This window comes from Mastomys coucha, unplaced genomic scaffold (assembly GCF_008632895.1).
Source record: "Mastomys coucha isolate ucsf_1 unplaced genomic scaffold, UCSF_Mcou_1 pScaffold20, whole genome shotgun sequence".
NCBI lineage: Eukaryota > Metazoa > Chordata > Mammalia > Rodentia > Muridae > Mastomys > Mastomys coucha.
In genome coordinates this window covers 128,483,798-128,495,035 of record NW_022196903.1, presented here as the reverse complement: position 1 = coordinate 128,495,035, position 11,238 = coordinate 128,483,798, and the positions used below count along the sequence as shown (strand labels likewise).

At 44.8% G+C, this 11,238-nt stretch overlaps 1 protein-coding gene across 3 annotated transcripts in view; it reads left to right on the top strand.

Annotated features, from left to right (window-relative positions):
- Positions 1-2,147: 2,147 nt before the first annotated feature.
- Mansc1 (MANSC domain containing 1) overlaps positions 2,148-11,238 on the top strand; it is a 24,301-nt gene continuing 15,210 nt past the window's right edge. The window contains exon 1 of one of the 3 annotated variants that reach the window (XM_031383634.1): positions 2,148-2,411. The gene's annotated coding sequence lies outside the window, so the exon portion shown is untranslated. Of the gene's footprint in view, positions 2,492-2,559; positions 2,832-11,238 lie in introns of those variants that run through there. The other 2 variants (XM_031383633.1, XM_031383632.1) reach the window with 2 other exon arrangements.

Below are 11,238 nucleotides of genomic sequence, written 5' to 3'. Positions count from 1 at the left end.
AAAAAAAAAAAAAAAAAACAAAAAAAACCCAAAACAAAACAAAACAAAAAAACTTCATCATGCAATGAGGTAGCAGTGGATTTGATTGCAAGTTAAACATCTGCTTCATTATCGACACAACTGTAAAATGTTTATTCTTATGGTTTTTGCTATTCTGTAGACTGAAAGTAAGGCCTTGTTCATGCTAGGAAAATACTCGACCACTGAGCTATATATATATATCCAGTCCTTAATTCTTTTTTTTTTTTTTTTTTAGGAGATGAAGAAATTATTCAGTGATTAAGAGTACTTGTTATTCTTGCAGAATACTTAGACCTAGTTTACAGCACCTATAAGGTAGCTCATAACCACTGTAATTCCAGTTCCAGGGGATGTAACTCCTTCCTCTGTCCTTCCAGGGCTCCAGGCATGCTCACACATGGTGTATATACATACAACCAGACAAACATCCATGTACAGCAAGGTCTCACTGTGTATCTTTGTCTGTCCTAGAACTCACTATGTCGACCAGGCTGGCCTTGAACTTACAGAGATCTACCTGCCTCTGCTTCTGTAGTGCTAGGATCAGAGGCATGTGCCACCATACCCCATAGAAATAAATCTTAAGACATAATGTTTAATAGAAGCTGGGCAGTGGTGGTGCATGTCTTAATCCCACCACTCTGAGTTTAATCCCTGCATCTTTGAGTTCGAGGCCAGCCTGGTCTACAGTGTGAGTTCCAGGACAGCCAGGGCTACACAGAGAAACCCTGTCTCGAAAACAACACCAAAAAGGTTTAACAGGCAGTTGTTAGCTACTAGGGTACTAGGAGCCAAATTTGGGTCCTCTGGAAGACTGGTATGAACCTTTAGGCATTTCTCAAGCTCTTAGTGTTTTTACTATTTTTCTTTTTTTGAAACAGGGTCTCACTAAATTGTCTGCTAGCTTTAAACTCACTCTGTAGCCAAGACAGCCATTAACCTTGTGATTCTCCTACCTTAACCTTTAGCTAGGGTTACAAACCTGTGCCCCCAGGCCCGGCTCCAGGAAGTTTTGTTTAGCCACCATTTTCATCAGTGACCTGCGTTCACTGCTGTAATCGAAGACATATAACAAGTCCATTGTAGCAGAACACTAACACGGACATTTCTTTGTTGTTTGAGACATAAAGTCTATGCAGCAACCAAGGTTGGCTTGGTCTTCCTGCTTTCGAATCTTGAGTTCAGAGATTACAGGCAAGTGTACAGAGACCCTGCAACCTGAAATTACTAATGGTGGAGGTCGGCTTAGTTCCCATCCTACACACACACACACACACACACACACACACACACACCATCTACAGAGACAGAATATACATCCAAGGCATCTTGTTGCTGCAAGGACAATTACTCCAGTGCAGTAATTAATCCACATTGGAGTCTAGTTTTCCTTGGCTACTCCTTGGTACCAAGCTGTGGCAACATTAATATAACTGGAAAGTAGGTCACCCTCTCTACCTACCCCCAGTTGGTTTCACACAATGGACCGTTGTTCGAAAGCTCTTTCTCCGATGACATATCCCTCCTACAGCTATTGATTAAAGCCAGCTTATGTGTTGACTGTACAGGCCCAGAACAATCATCTAATACTGCAGCTTGAAAACTTTTCCACACCAGCAAATGTGAAGATGGCGCCGAAAGTTAGACCAGATTACATCAGTCTCTTAGTGAGGTTTTATTCGTTTGCTGTTATATGCAAGCGGGAGTGAGTGGAGCAGTTAGAGCTAACTTAACCGTCTAGCCTCATATTCTATTTATTTGGCAACGAGTACATTTTAGCTAAATACTTTTAAGCCACTATAAGCCACAGTGCTGGGCTAAGTGTTTAGGGATGTCATTTTAATAACTGTGACAGACAGCACTGCTTTCATCGTTATCATCCATACTCATAAACAAATCATGACTTGTAAACTCTTGCACTTGGGAGGTAGAGGCAGGAAGATCAGGACTTAAAAGTTTACTTAGTTACTTATGAAGTTGGAGGCCAGACTGGTGAGAACTTGTCTCAAAGAAGAAGAAAAAAGAAAACAGCTAAAATAAACAAAACACAGCAACAACAACCCAGTACATCCGGGGAAAAAGCCAAATGCCTTAGAGAACTGCCAGCTGTGACTGAGCTCCTCCCGTTCTCCAACTGTGGAAATAGATTCTCCCAATTATGCCCAAATTAGGATGCTCTGTGAACTTTGACCAAGAAGGTGTCCTTGGACAGAATGTGGTGGTGTACCCCTATAACACCTGCCCTTTGGAGGCAGAGGTAAGAGGATCAGGAGTTGAAGGTCGTTCTTGCATACACAAAGAATTCCAAGCAGCGATTGCGGCTTTCTGTGGTTGCTACGAAAGCGAGCGGACAAGGAAACTGCGACTCGGTGGAGCAGGAGTACACCTGGGTGAGTGGCCTCGCCATCAGCACCTGTGCGTTTGCTCTTCATGGCCTCCCGCCGCTGGGCAGCGCGGCTTCAGGTCCTTGGTAAGCCTCTAGTGGCTCTCAGGGTGCTGGGTGCTTGGTGCTGGGGATCTGGCGGCAAGGCTCGCACGTCCGGGCTGGGGCGGTCAGGCTGGATGTTGCCTGGGAAGCAGCTCCGGGTTGCAGAGCAGGGACGCGCCCTTCCCCCGTGCAAACTTTCAGTCGCTGCGACGGAAGCAGGAACTTGGTCACGACAAAATCTGCGGGACCGGTGCGGGTGCTGCGGAGCATCCCCTGCGATCCTCCCCAGAGCCTTGGGCCGCTTCGCCGGTTCTTTGCAAAAGCGACCTAGTCGTCCTTGGACCCAAGTGCCACGGGGGCCACAGGGGTCTCTCGCTTGCAGGTAATCTTTCCTCCCCTGGCTGGCCTCGGGTAGAGTCGATCCCTGTTGGGAACAACTCCGTTCCTTTCCCGGGCTCGGTTCCAGCAGCTACCCCGAAGCGACCCCAGGGACCAGACTAGGCCAAAGAGGGGCTGGCCTGGATAGTCCCCAAAGCAGATGGTCAGGCGGGCTTGAAAGCACCTGCTATAAATGGCACAAGCTCCAAATTGTCTGCAGAGGGCGGCTGAAGCATTCAGGGAGCAGCGTGTACTTGCTCAAAGGAAGGGAAAAGTTCCCGTGTTTCTCCTATGTTTTGTCTTCCCTTTTCCTTATTCAGCCTGCTGTGTGATTCTCTGTAAAAGGCGTGTGTGTGTGTGTGTGTGTGTGTGTGTGTGTGTGTGTGTGTGTGTGTGTGTGTGTGTGTAAAGGGGTGGAGGGAGGGAGGGAGAGAGAGGCGGGCAGGGGAGAGGACGGTTAACTGACTTCTTGATAGTATGCTGTAAATGATTCCCAACAATTGAAATAGTTACATACAAGTTAAGTTTGAGTGACTCAGTAACCTCTCTTCTGTCTGTGTCCTGTCCCCATTTTCAACAGGATTAAGTTGAGCTTCATACCTTAAGCCCCAAGCAATAGTGGATTAGATAACTCCATGGGCTAATGACACTACAACTGTGCTAATATGTAATTCTTTTTTGTTTTTAATTTATTTATTTTATGTATGAGTACATTGTAGCTGTCAGACACACCAGACGAGGGCATCAGATCCTATTACAGATGGTTGTGAGCCACCATGTGGTTGCTGGGATTTGAACTCAGGACCTCTGAAAGAGCAGTCAGTGCTCTTAACCTCTGAACCATCTCTCCAGCCCTAATATGTAATTCTTAATCAGGGATCAAAAAAGTTGGAAGATCTAAGTAACCTAAGAGCTGTTGGATATCTTTAATGAAACTATTTGTTAATTTAATTAATTGCATTTCTCTGAGTAGCCCTAGCTAGACTGGAACTCATTACTTAGACTAGGTTGGGTTCAAACAAGAACTGCCTGCCTCTGCCTCCCCAGTGCTGTAGTTAAAGGTGTGTGCCATCATGCCCGAACCTTTTTGAGATTGGTTGGTTGGTTGGTTTTGGCCTTTCAAGACAGGGTTTCTCTGTGTAGTTCTGGCTGTCCCAAAACAAGCTCTGTAGACCTTGAACTCACAGAAATCTGTCTACCTCTGCCTCCAAGTTCTAGGACTACTTTTCTTTTTTGTTTTAGTTTTAGTTTAATTTTTTGGCTTTAAGATTAAAAAATATACATATCTATGTATGCACATGTGAACACATGTGTTTATACCCTGGTGCATATATGTAGGTTTGAGGACAACTTGTGGGAATCGGTTCTCTACTTCCACTATGTGGTTCCTAGGGATCAAGCTCAGGTCCCCAGGCTTGGTGGCAAGTGTGTTACCCACTGAGTCATCTCAAAGGATGGTGCTCTCTGTGCAGCAGTCGCTGTAAAGATGCTGAGAGCACAGCCCCTGCTCCGTCTCCTCCCACAGGTCAGGTTTCTGTGCAAGCGCCCAAGGACAGACTGTAGCACTGTCTCCTCCCTTTCCTTTCCCATCTCCAGGCTCCATGGGTAGAATTCAGGAACTCTGTGAACTTTGGAAAAATTTATCACTTCCTTTTCCTCTAACGAAAAGCAGCGTTTCCGTCAAGAAGAATGTAGGCAAAGCCATCGTCGTGTTAGCAGCAACTGGGATTTGCCACCACTGGAAGTCTCAGATACGTTTCATAGGTGTTATTCATTACAAATCTCTCAAAGGATTATATTCAGCAGTGCTGCCAAACTGCAGCAGTTGTTTGATACTCGACTCATTTTTACCATTAGTAAAGAAACACATATACAGTACACAATTGTTCTGTTGTTTTAACTGGAGGTGGGATTAAAAATGGGCCTGTGTGCGTGCGTGCGTGTGTGTGTGTGTGTGTGTGTGTGTGTGTGTGTGTGTGTGCTGAGTAAAGGTTTCAATGTATATCCAGGCTGGCTTGGAGTAGTTCACTAGGTAGCTCAGGCTAACCTAAAGCCTAGGTTGGGCTATCCTGGATTACTTGTGAGGATTTAAGGTCGTAGTCTGTATAAAGTACATAAGAGACTGGCATGTGAAAATGATACATCTTCCCATTTTATTGTACACAGAAGTTGTAACAACAAGGGAAGTGTTAAACTTGTGCTCTGTTACCTCAGTCTGGCTTTGTACGATAACTTCATTTACCAGCTAAAGTTCATTATTCACACAGGGTTCACTTGGCATGTTTTATAGTTCAGGGAAGTCTTTGTAGATATGCAAAGACATATTTTAGTTTTTCAAGACATGGTTGCTCTGTGTCCTAGAACTTGCTCTAGACCAGGCTGGGCTTGAACTCAAAGAGATCGACCTGCTTCTGGGATTAAAGGTGTGTGCCACCACCAACCGGCTGCTTTCATTTCCTTTTCTTGCTGAACAACTTTTTGTTTGTTTGTTTGCTTGTTTCAAAACAAATTATTTTTTTGTTTGTTTGTTTTTCATTTTTTATTGGTTATTTTATTTATTTACATTTCAAATGTTATCCCCCTTCCCAGTTTCCCCTCAGCAAGCCCCCTACCCCCTCCTTCCTCCCCCTGCCTCTATGAGGGTGCTCCCCCACCCACCCACCCACTCCTGCCTCAGTGGCCTAGTATTCCCCTATCCTGAGTCATCAATCCTCCACAAGACCTAGGGGCTCCCCTCCCAGTGATGCCAGATCAGGCAATCCTCTGCTACATATGCTGCTGGAGCCATGGGTACCCCTGTGTACTCTTTGGTTGGTGGTTTAGTCCCTGGGAGCTTTGGGGTGTCTGGCTGGTTGATATTGTTGTTCTTCCTATGGGGTTGCAAATCCCTTCAGCTCCTTCAGTCCTTGCCCTAACTTCCCCATCAGGGACTCCAGTCCAATGTTTGGCTGTGTACATCCGCATCTGTATTGGTCAGGATCTGGCAGAGTTTCTCTGGAGACAGCTGTATCAGGCTCCTGTCAGCAAGTACTTCCTGGCATCAGCAATAGTGTCTGGGTTTGGTATCTGTATATGGGATGCATCCCCAGGTGGGACAGCCTCTGGATAGTCTTTCCTTCAGTTTCTGCTCCACTCTTTGTCCCTGTATTTCCTTTAGACAGGAGAAATTATGGGTTAAAATTTAGGAGATGGGTGAGCAGCCCCATCCCTCAACAGGAGGGCCATGCCTAACCTTTATATATGGTCTCTACAGGCTCTCTCTCCCCTTTGTGGGATATTTTGGCTAATGTCATCCCTGTTGGGTCCTGGGAGGCTCTTGCTTTCCTGGCATCTGGGACTTTCTGGTTGCTACCCCTAGTTCCCCATCGCCCATTGCTACACATCCCTGTTCAATTTCCTGACCCTCTTCCATCTCTTCCCATACCTGATTCTTCCCCTCTTTTTCCCTTCCCCTCTTCTCTTCCTAAGTCCCTCCCACCTTATATTTCCCTTGATTATTTTGTTCCCCCTTCTAAGTAGGACTGAAGCATCCACTCTTTGGTCTTCCTTCCTTTTGAGTTTCATGTGGTCCATGAGTGGTATTGTGGGTATTTCACGCTCTTTGCCTAATATCCACTTATCAATGAGTACATACAATGTGTGTTCTTTTGTGACTGAGTTACCTCACTCAGGATGATATTTTCTAGATCCATTCATTTGCCTGCAAATTTCATGAAGTCATTGTTTTTTTGTTTTGTTTTGTTTTGTTGTTGTTGGTTTTTTTTTGTTTTGTTTTGTTTTGTTTTTGTTTTTGTTTTTTTGAGACAGGGTTTCTCTGTATAGCCTTGGCTGTCCTGGAACTCACTCTGTAGACCAGGCTGGCCTCGAACTCAGAAATCCACCTGCCTCTGCCTCCCAAGTGGAAGTCATTGTTTTTAATAGCTGAGTAGTATTTCATTGTGTAAACGTACCACATTTTCTGTAACCATTTCTCTGTTGAGGGACATCTGGGTTGTTTCCAGCTTCTGGCTATCATAAATAAGGCTGTTATAAACATAGTGGAGCATGTGTTCTTATTACATATTGGAGCATCTTCTGGGTATATGCCCAGGAGTGGTATAGCTGAGTCCTCAGGTAGTACTATGACTAATTTTCTGAGGAACCACCAGACTGATTTCTAGAGTGGTTGGATCAGCTTGCAATCCCACCAGCAATGGAGGAGTGTTCCTCTTTCTCCACATCCTTACCAGCACCTGCTGTCACCAGAGTTTTTGATATTAGCCATTCTGACTGGTGTGAGGTGGAATCTCAGAGTTGTTTTGATTTGCATTTCCCTGATAACTAAGGATGTTGAACATTTCTTTAGGTGCTTCTCAGCCATTCAGTATTCATCAGTTGAGAATTCTTTGTTTAGCTCTGTTCCCCACTTTTTAATAGGGTTATTTGGTTCTCTGGAGTCTAACTTCTTGAGTTCTTTGTATATATTGGATATTAGCCCTCTATTGAATGTAGGATTGGTAAAGATCTTTTCCCAATCTGTTGGTTGCCATTTTGTCCGTTGCCTTACAGAAGGCAATTTTATGAGGTCACATTTGTCAATTCTTGATCTTAGAACATGTTGTTCTGGATGAACAACATTTAAATATATAATGTGTTTTATTCATTTGTTCACCTATGGAATGGCAACTTGGGGCTGAGCAATTTTGAAGAATGTTGCTACAGATATTCCCATGCAGATTTTAAGATTTATTTATTTATTTTTATGTATGTGAGTACACTGTAGCTGTACAGATGGTTGTGAGCCTTCATGTGGTTGTTGGGAATTGAATTTTAGGACTTCTGCTCGATCCGGTGGGATCCAGTGGGACCCGTTCCCTATAGTGCCTGAAGAGGCCAGAAGAGGTTGTCAGATCCTTTTGGAGCTAGAATTTGACAACTCAATGTCTGCTCCTAGTAGCTGAGCTATCTCTCCTGGCTTATACACCATTTTGAATGCCTTTGGGTAGGTGGATGTAGGACAGCTTGCTGAATTCTATGGTGAGATGACCTTTATGCTTTGTAAGGCACAGTCACACTTCCTCCAGAGTGACCGTACCAGTTTGCATTCCTACCAGCAAGGAATGGGAGTTCCTGTTGGTCCACATTCTAGTCAACATTTGGCGCTGCCTCTTTCTCAGATTTTTACTATTCTAATAGGTGTGTAGCAGTGTCTCAGTGCTGATTAAAATTATAGTTACTTGGTGATACAATGGTTAGCATTTTAAGTATGCTTGTCATATATATGTATATAGACATATATATGCATACATACACGCATGCATATATATATATATATATATATTATTGGTGACTTAACTACTTAAATCTTGCCCATTTTTTAGTTTTTTTGGGGGGGGTGAGGGAGGAGGGTTGTTTCTAGCTGTTTTTGTTTGTTTGTTTTGTTTTGTTTTCTGTTTTCTAGAATTTTTTGGGTTTTGCACGGTTTCCCAGGATGAAATCCTGGATGGCCTGGAACTCAATATATAGATTAGGCTGGTTTCACACTCATAGATGTCTGCCTGCCTCTGCCACCTGGTACTGAAATTAAGAGTATATACCTTAATATGCCTGGCTCCATTTTTTAGCTTTTCTCTTATTGTTAAGAGCTCTTGCTCTAGTTTAGATGGCAGGCCTTTACCAGCCAGCTATTTTACACATGATTTTTCTGTGTTTAGAGTGATGGCTTAGCACTTGCCAGGCAAACACAAGGACTGGAGCTTGGATTCCCAACCCACACAAGCGCCGGGAAGGCTGAGCAGCCTTTGAAAGGTACAGGCAGGATCCCTGGAGTAAGCTGGCTAGACAGACCAGCTGTATCAGCAAGCTCTGGGCTTGCCTAGAAGACCCTGCCCCAAAAGAAGAGCTGTTGAGGAAGATTCTGAACATTAGTGCCCCACAGGCATGTGCACACACACACACACACACACACACACCACATACACACACACACACACACACACACACACACACACACACACCACATACACACACACACAGACACACACAGACACACACACACACACACACCACATACACACACACGCGCGCACACACACACACACACACACACACACACACACGGACAGAACAGTGGTCTTAGAGAGCAGCAGTGTTTGGGGTTTTTGTTGTTGTTGTTGTTCTTCTTCTTTTTAATTGAATAGGGCCTGGTGACTTAGCTCAGTGCTTAAGAGCACTTGCTGTTCCTTACAGAGGACCTGAGTTCAGTTCTAGCACCCCCATGGTGGGCTCACAACAATCCACAGCTCCAGTTTCAGGGAGAGCCAATGCTTTCTTCTGACATCTGTGGGCACACATGTGCACATGGTCCACATACACACATGCAGGCTAAACACTCAAAATAAAATAACATAAAATAAAATAAATATGAAACGAAAGTCAGCTTGATTAGGAATTGTGCGTTTGCTGTTGGCTCTTCAGAAACATATTCAGTTAATCAAAGAACATGAAGACTTGTCTCCCGTTACCTCCTGAGATTGCATAGGTTGCTGCTTTACATTTAGGGCTGTGATCCACTTTGAGTTCATCACCGTGAAAGGTAAAAAGTTTGTGTCTTGTTTATTTTTTACACGTGGCTGTCCAATTGTTCTAAAATATCTAGTTTACTTTTATTTATGTGTCTGTATGTAAATCTGCACACGTATGTGCAGAGGCCAGAAAGGGCCCCTGGAGCTGGACTTACAGGTGTCTGTGGCCCCCTAAGGTGGGTGCTGGGGGCGGAGCTCCAGTCCTCTACAAGAACAAGTACTGCTTAGCACCAGGTTGTCCCTCTAGCTAGACCTCGATGCTATATTTGAATTGCCTTTGCGCCTTTGCCAAAGACTAGTTGTCTGTGTTTGTGTGTGTCGCCTCCTAGGCTACCTCCCCTCCCACTAACCTGTTTGTCTCTTCTTTTGCCAGAGCACTGTTCTGATAACTGTAACTGTAAAATGAGGGATCCGTGCTTTGCTGACATTAGTCGTCTCCACTGTTGTGCTGACTGCCGCTCACAGGTCTCTCTGCACTTCCGTCTCAGTGTTAAGAGCATTTGTTGTTGTTATCCACGGAGTAACTTACTGGGATCGAACTTATATATGATATTGGCGAGGACTGGTACCATAATAATAATAATCTTCCTACCACAAACATAGACTTTCCCTCCATTGGATTCCATGCTAGAATCCAAACTTGGCAAGTGCTCGAACCTGCTGAGCCATCTCACACTGAAGCCCAGGGTGGCCTGTAACTCACCCTATATAGCCCTGGTAGACCTCGAACTGGTGATGATCCTCCTGCTTCAGCTTCCCAAGAGCTAAACCATTGATGAGGTTTTTTTTCTTTCTTTGATTTCTTTCATTTCATTGATTTCACACATACACACACACACACACACACACACACACACACACACACACACACCCTGTTTGGTTTTGTTTGTTTTGCGATATGACCTTATGTATCTCAGGCTTGTCTCCAACTGACTGTGTATCAGAGGATGACCTTAAAGTTCCAGTCATCCAGTCTTTACCTCCTGAGTGCCGGAATTGTTGGTGTGTGCCACCAGGCCCTGTGTATGTCATGCTGGGAACCGAACCCAGGGCCTAGTGGCTGTTGTATGAGCGGTACCAACTGAGTTACGTCCAAAGCCCCTAAAACTGATTTTGATAAAATAACCGGCTTCCAGTGGGTTTTAAGTTATGCTGTTGAGGTGTTATAACACTGCTCTGTACCCTCAGCCCATCTTGTTTGTTTGTTTGTTTTTTCAAGACAGGGTTTCTCTCTGTAGCTCTGGCTGTCCTGGAACTCACTCTATAGACCAGGCTGGCCTCAAACTCAGAAATCTACCTGCCTCTGCCTCCCAAGTGCTGGAATTAAAGGCGTGCGCCACCACCGCCCGGCCAGGTAACATCTTTATCTACACACAATAAAGCAGAGAGAAAACGGAGGGAAGAAAGACGAAGCAGGAAGTGTAACAAAGCTGGGGATTGTCAAAGCCCTCCTCTAATGATGGACTTCCTCCAGCAAGGTTGTCTATCCTAACGGTTCCAAAATCTCCCCCAAACAGTACCATCAACTGGGGACCAAGTGTTAGTGTTCAAACGAATGAGCTCGCTGGGGATAGTTCTTAATCAAACAGCCACATCTGCTCACCCATGCACGTGTACATCACACACACACACACACACACACACACACACACACACACACACGGCCGGCTGTGTTGGCATGCTGCTTTAATTCCAGAATTTAGCAGGCCAGAGGCATGCTGATCTCTCTGAGTTCCAGGCCAACCTGGAAGTAAGACCTTGCTTCAAGATAAAGAAGGAAAGAAGGCAGGCAGGCAGGAAGGAGGGCAGGCAGGAAAGGGGGCAGGCAGGAAGTGGGGCAGGCAGGAA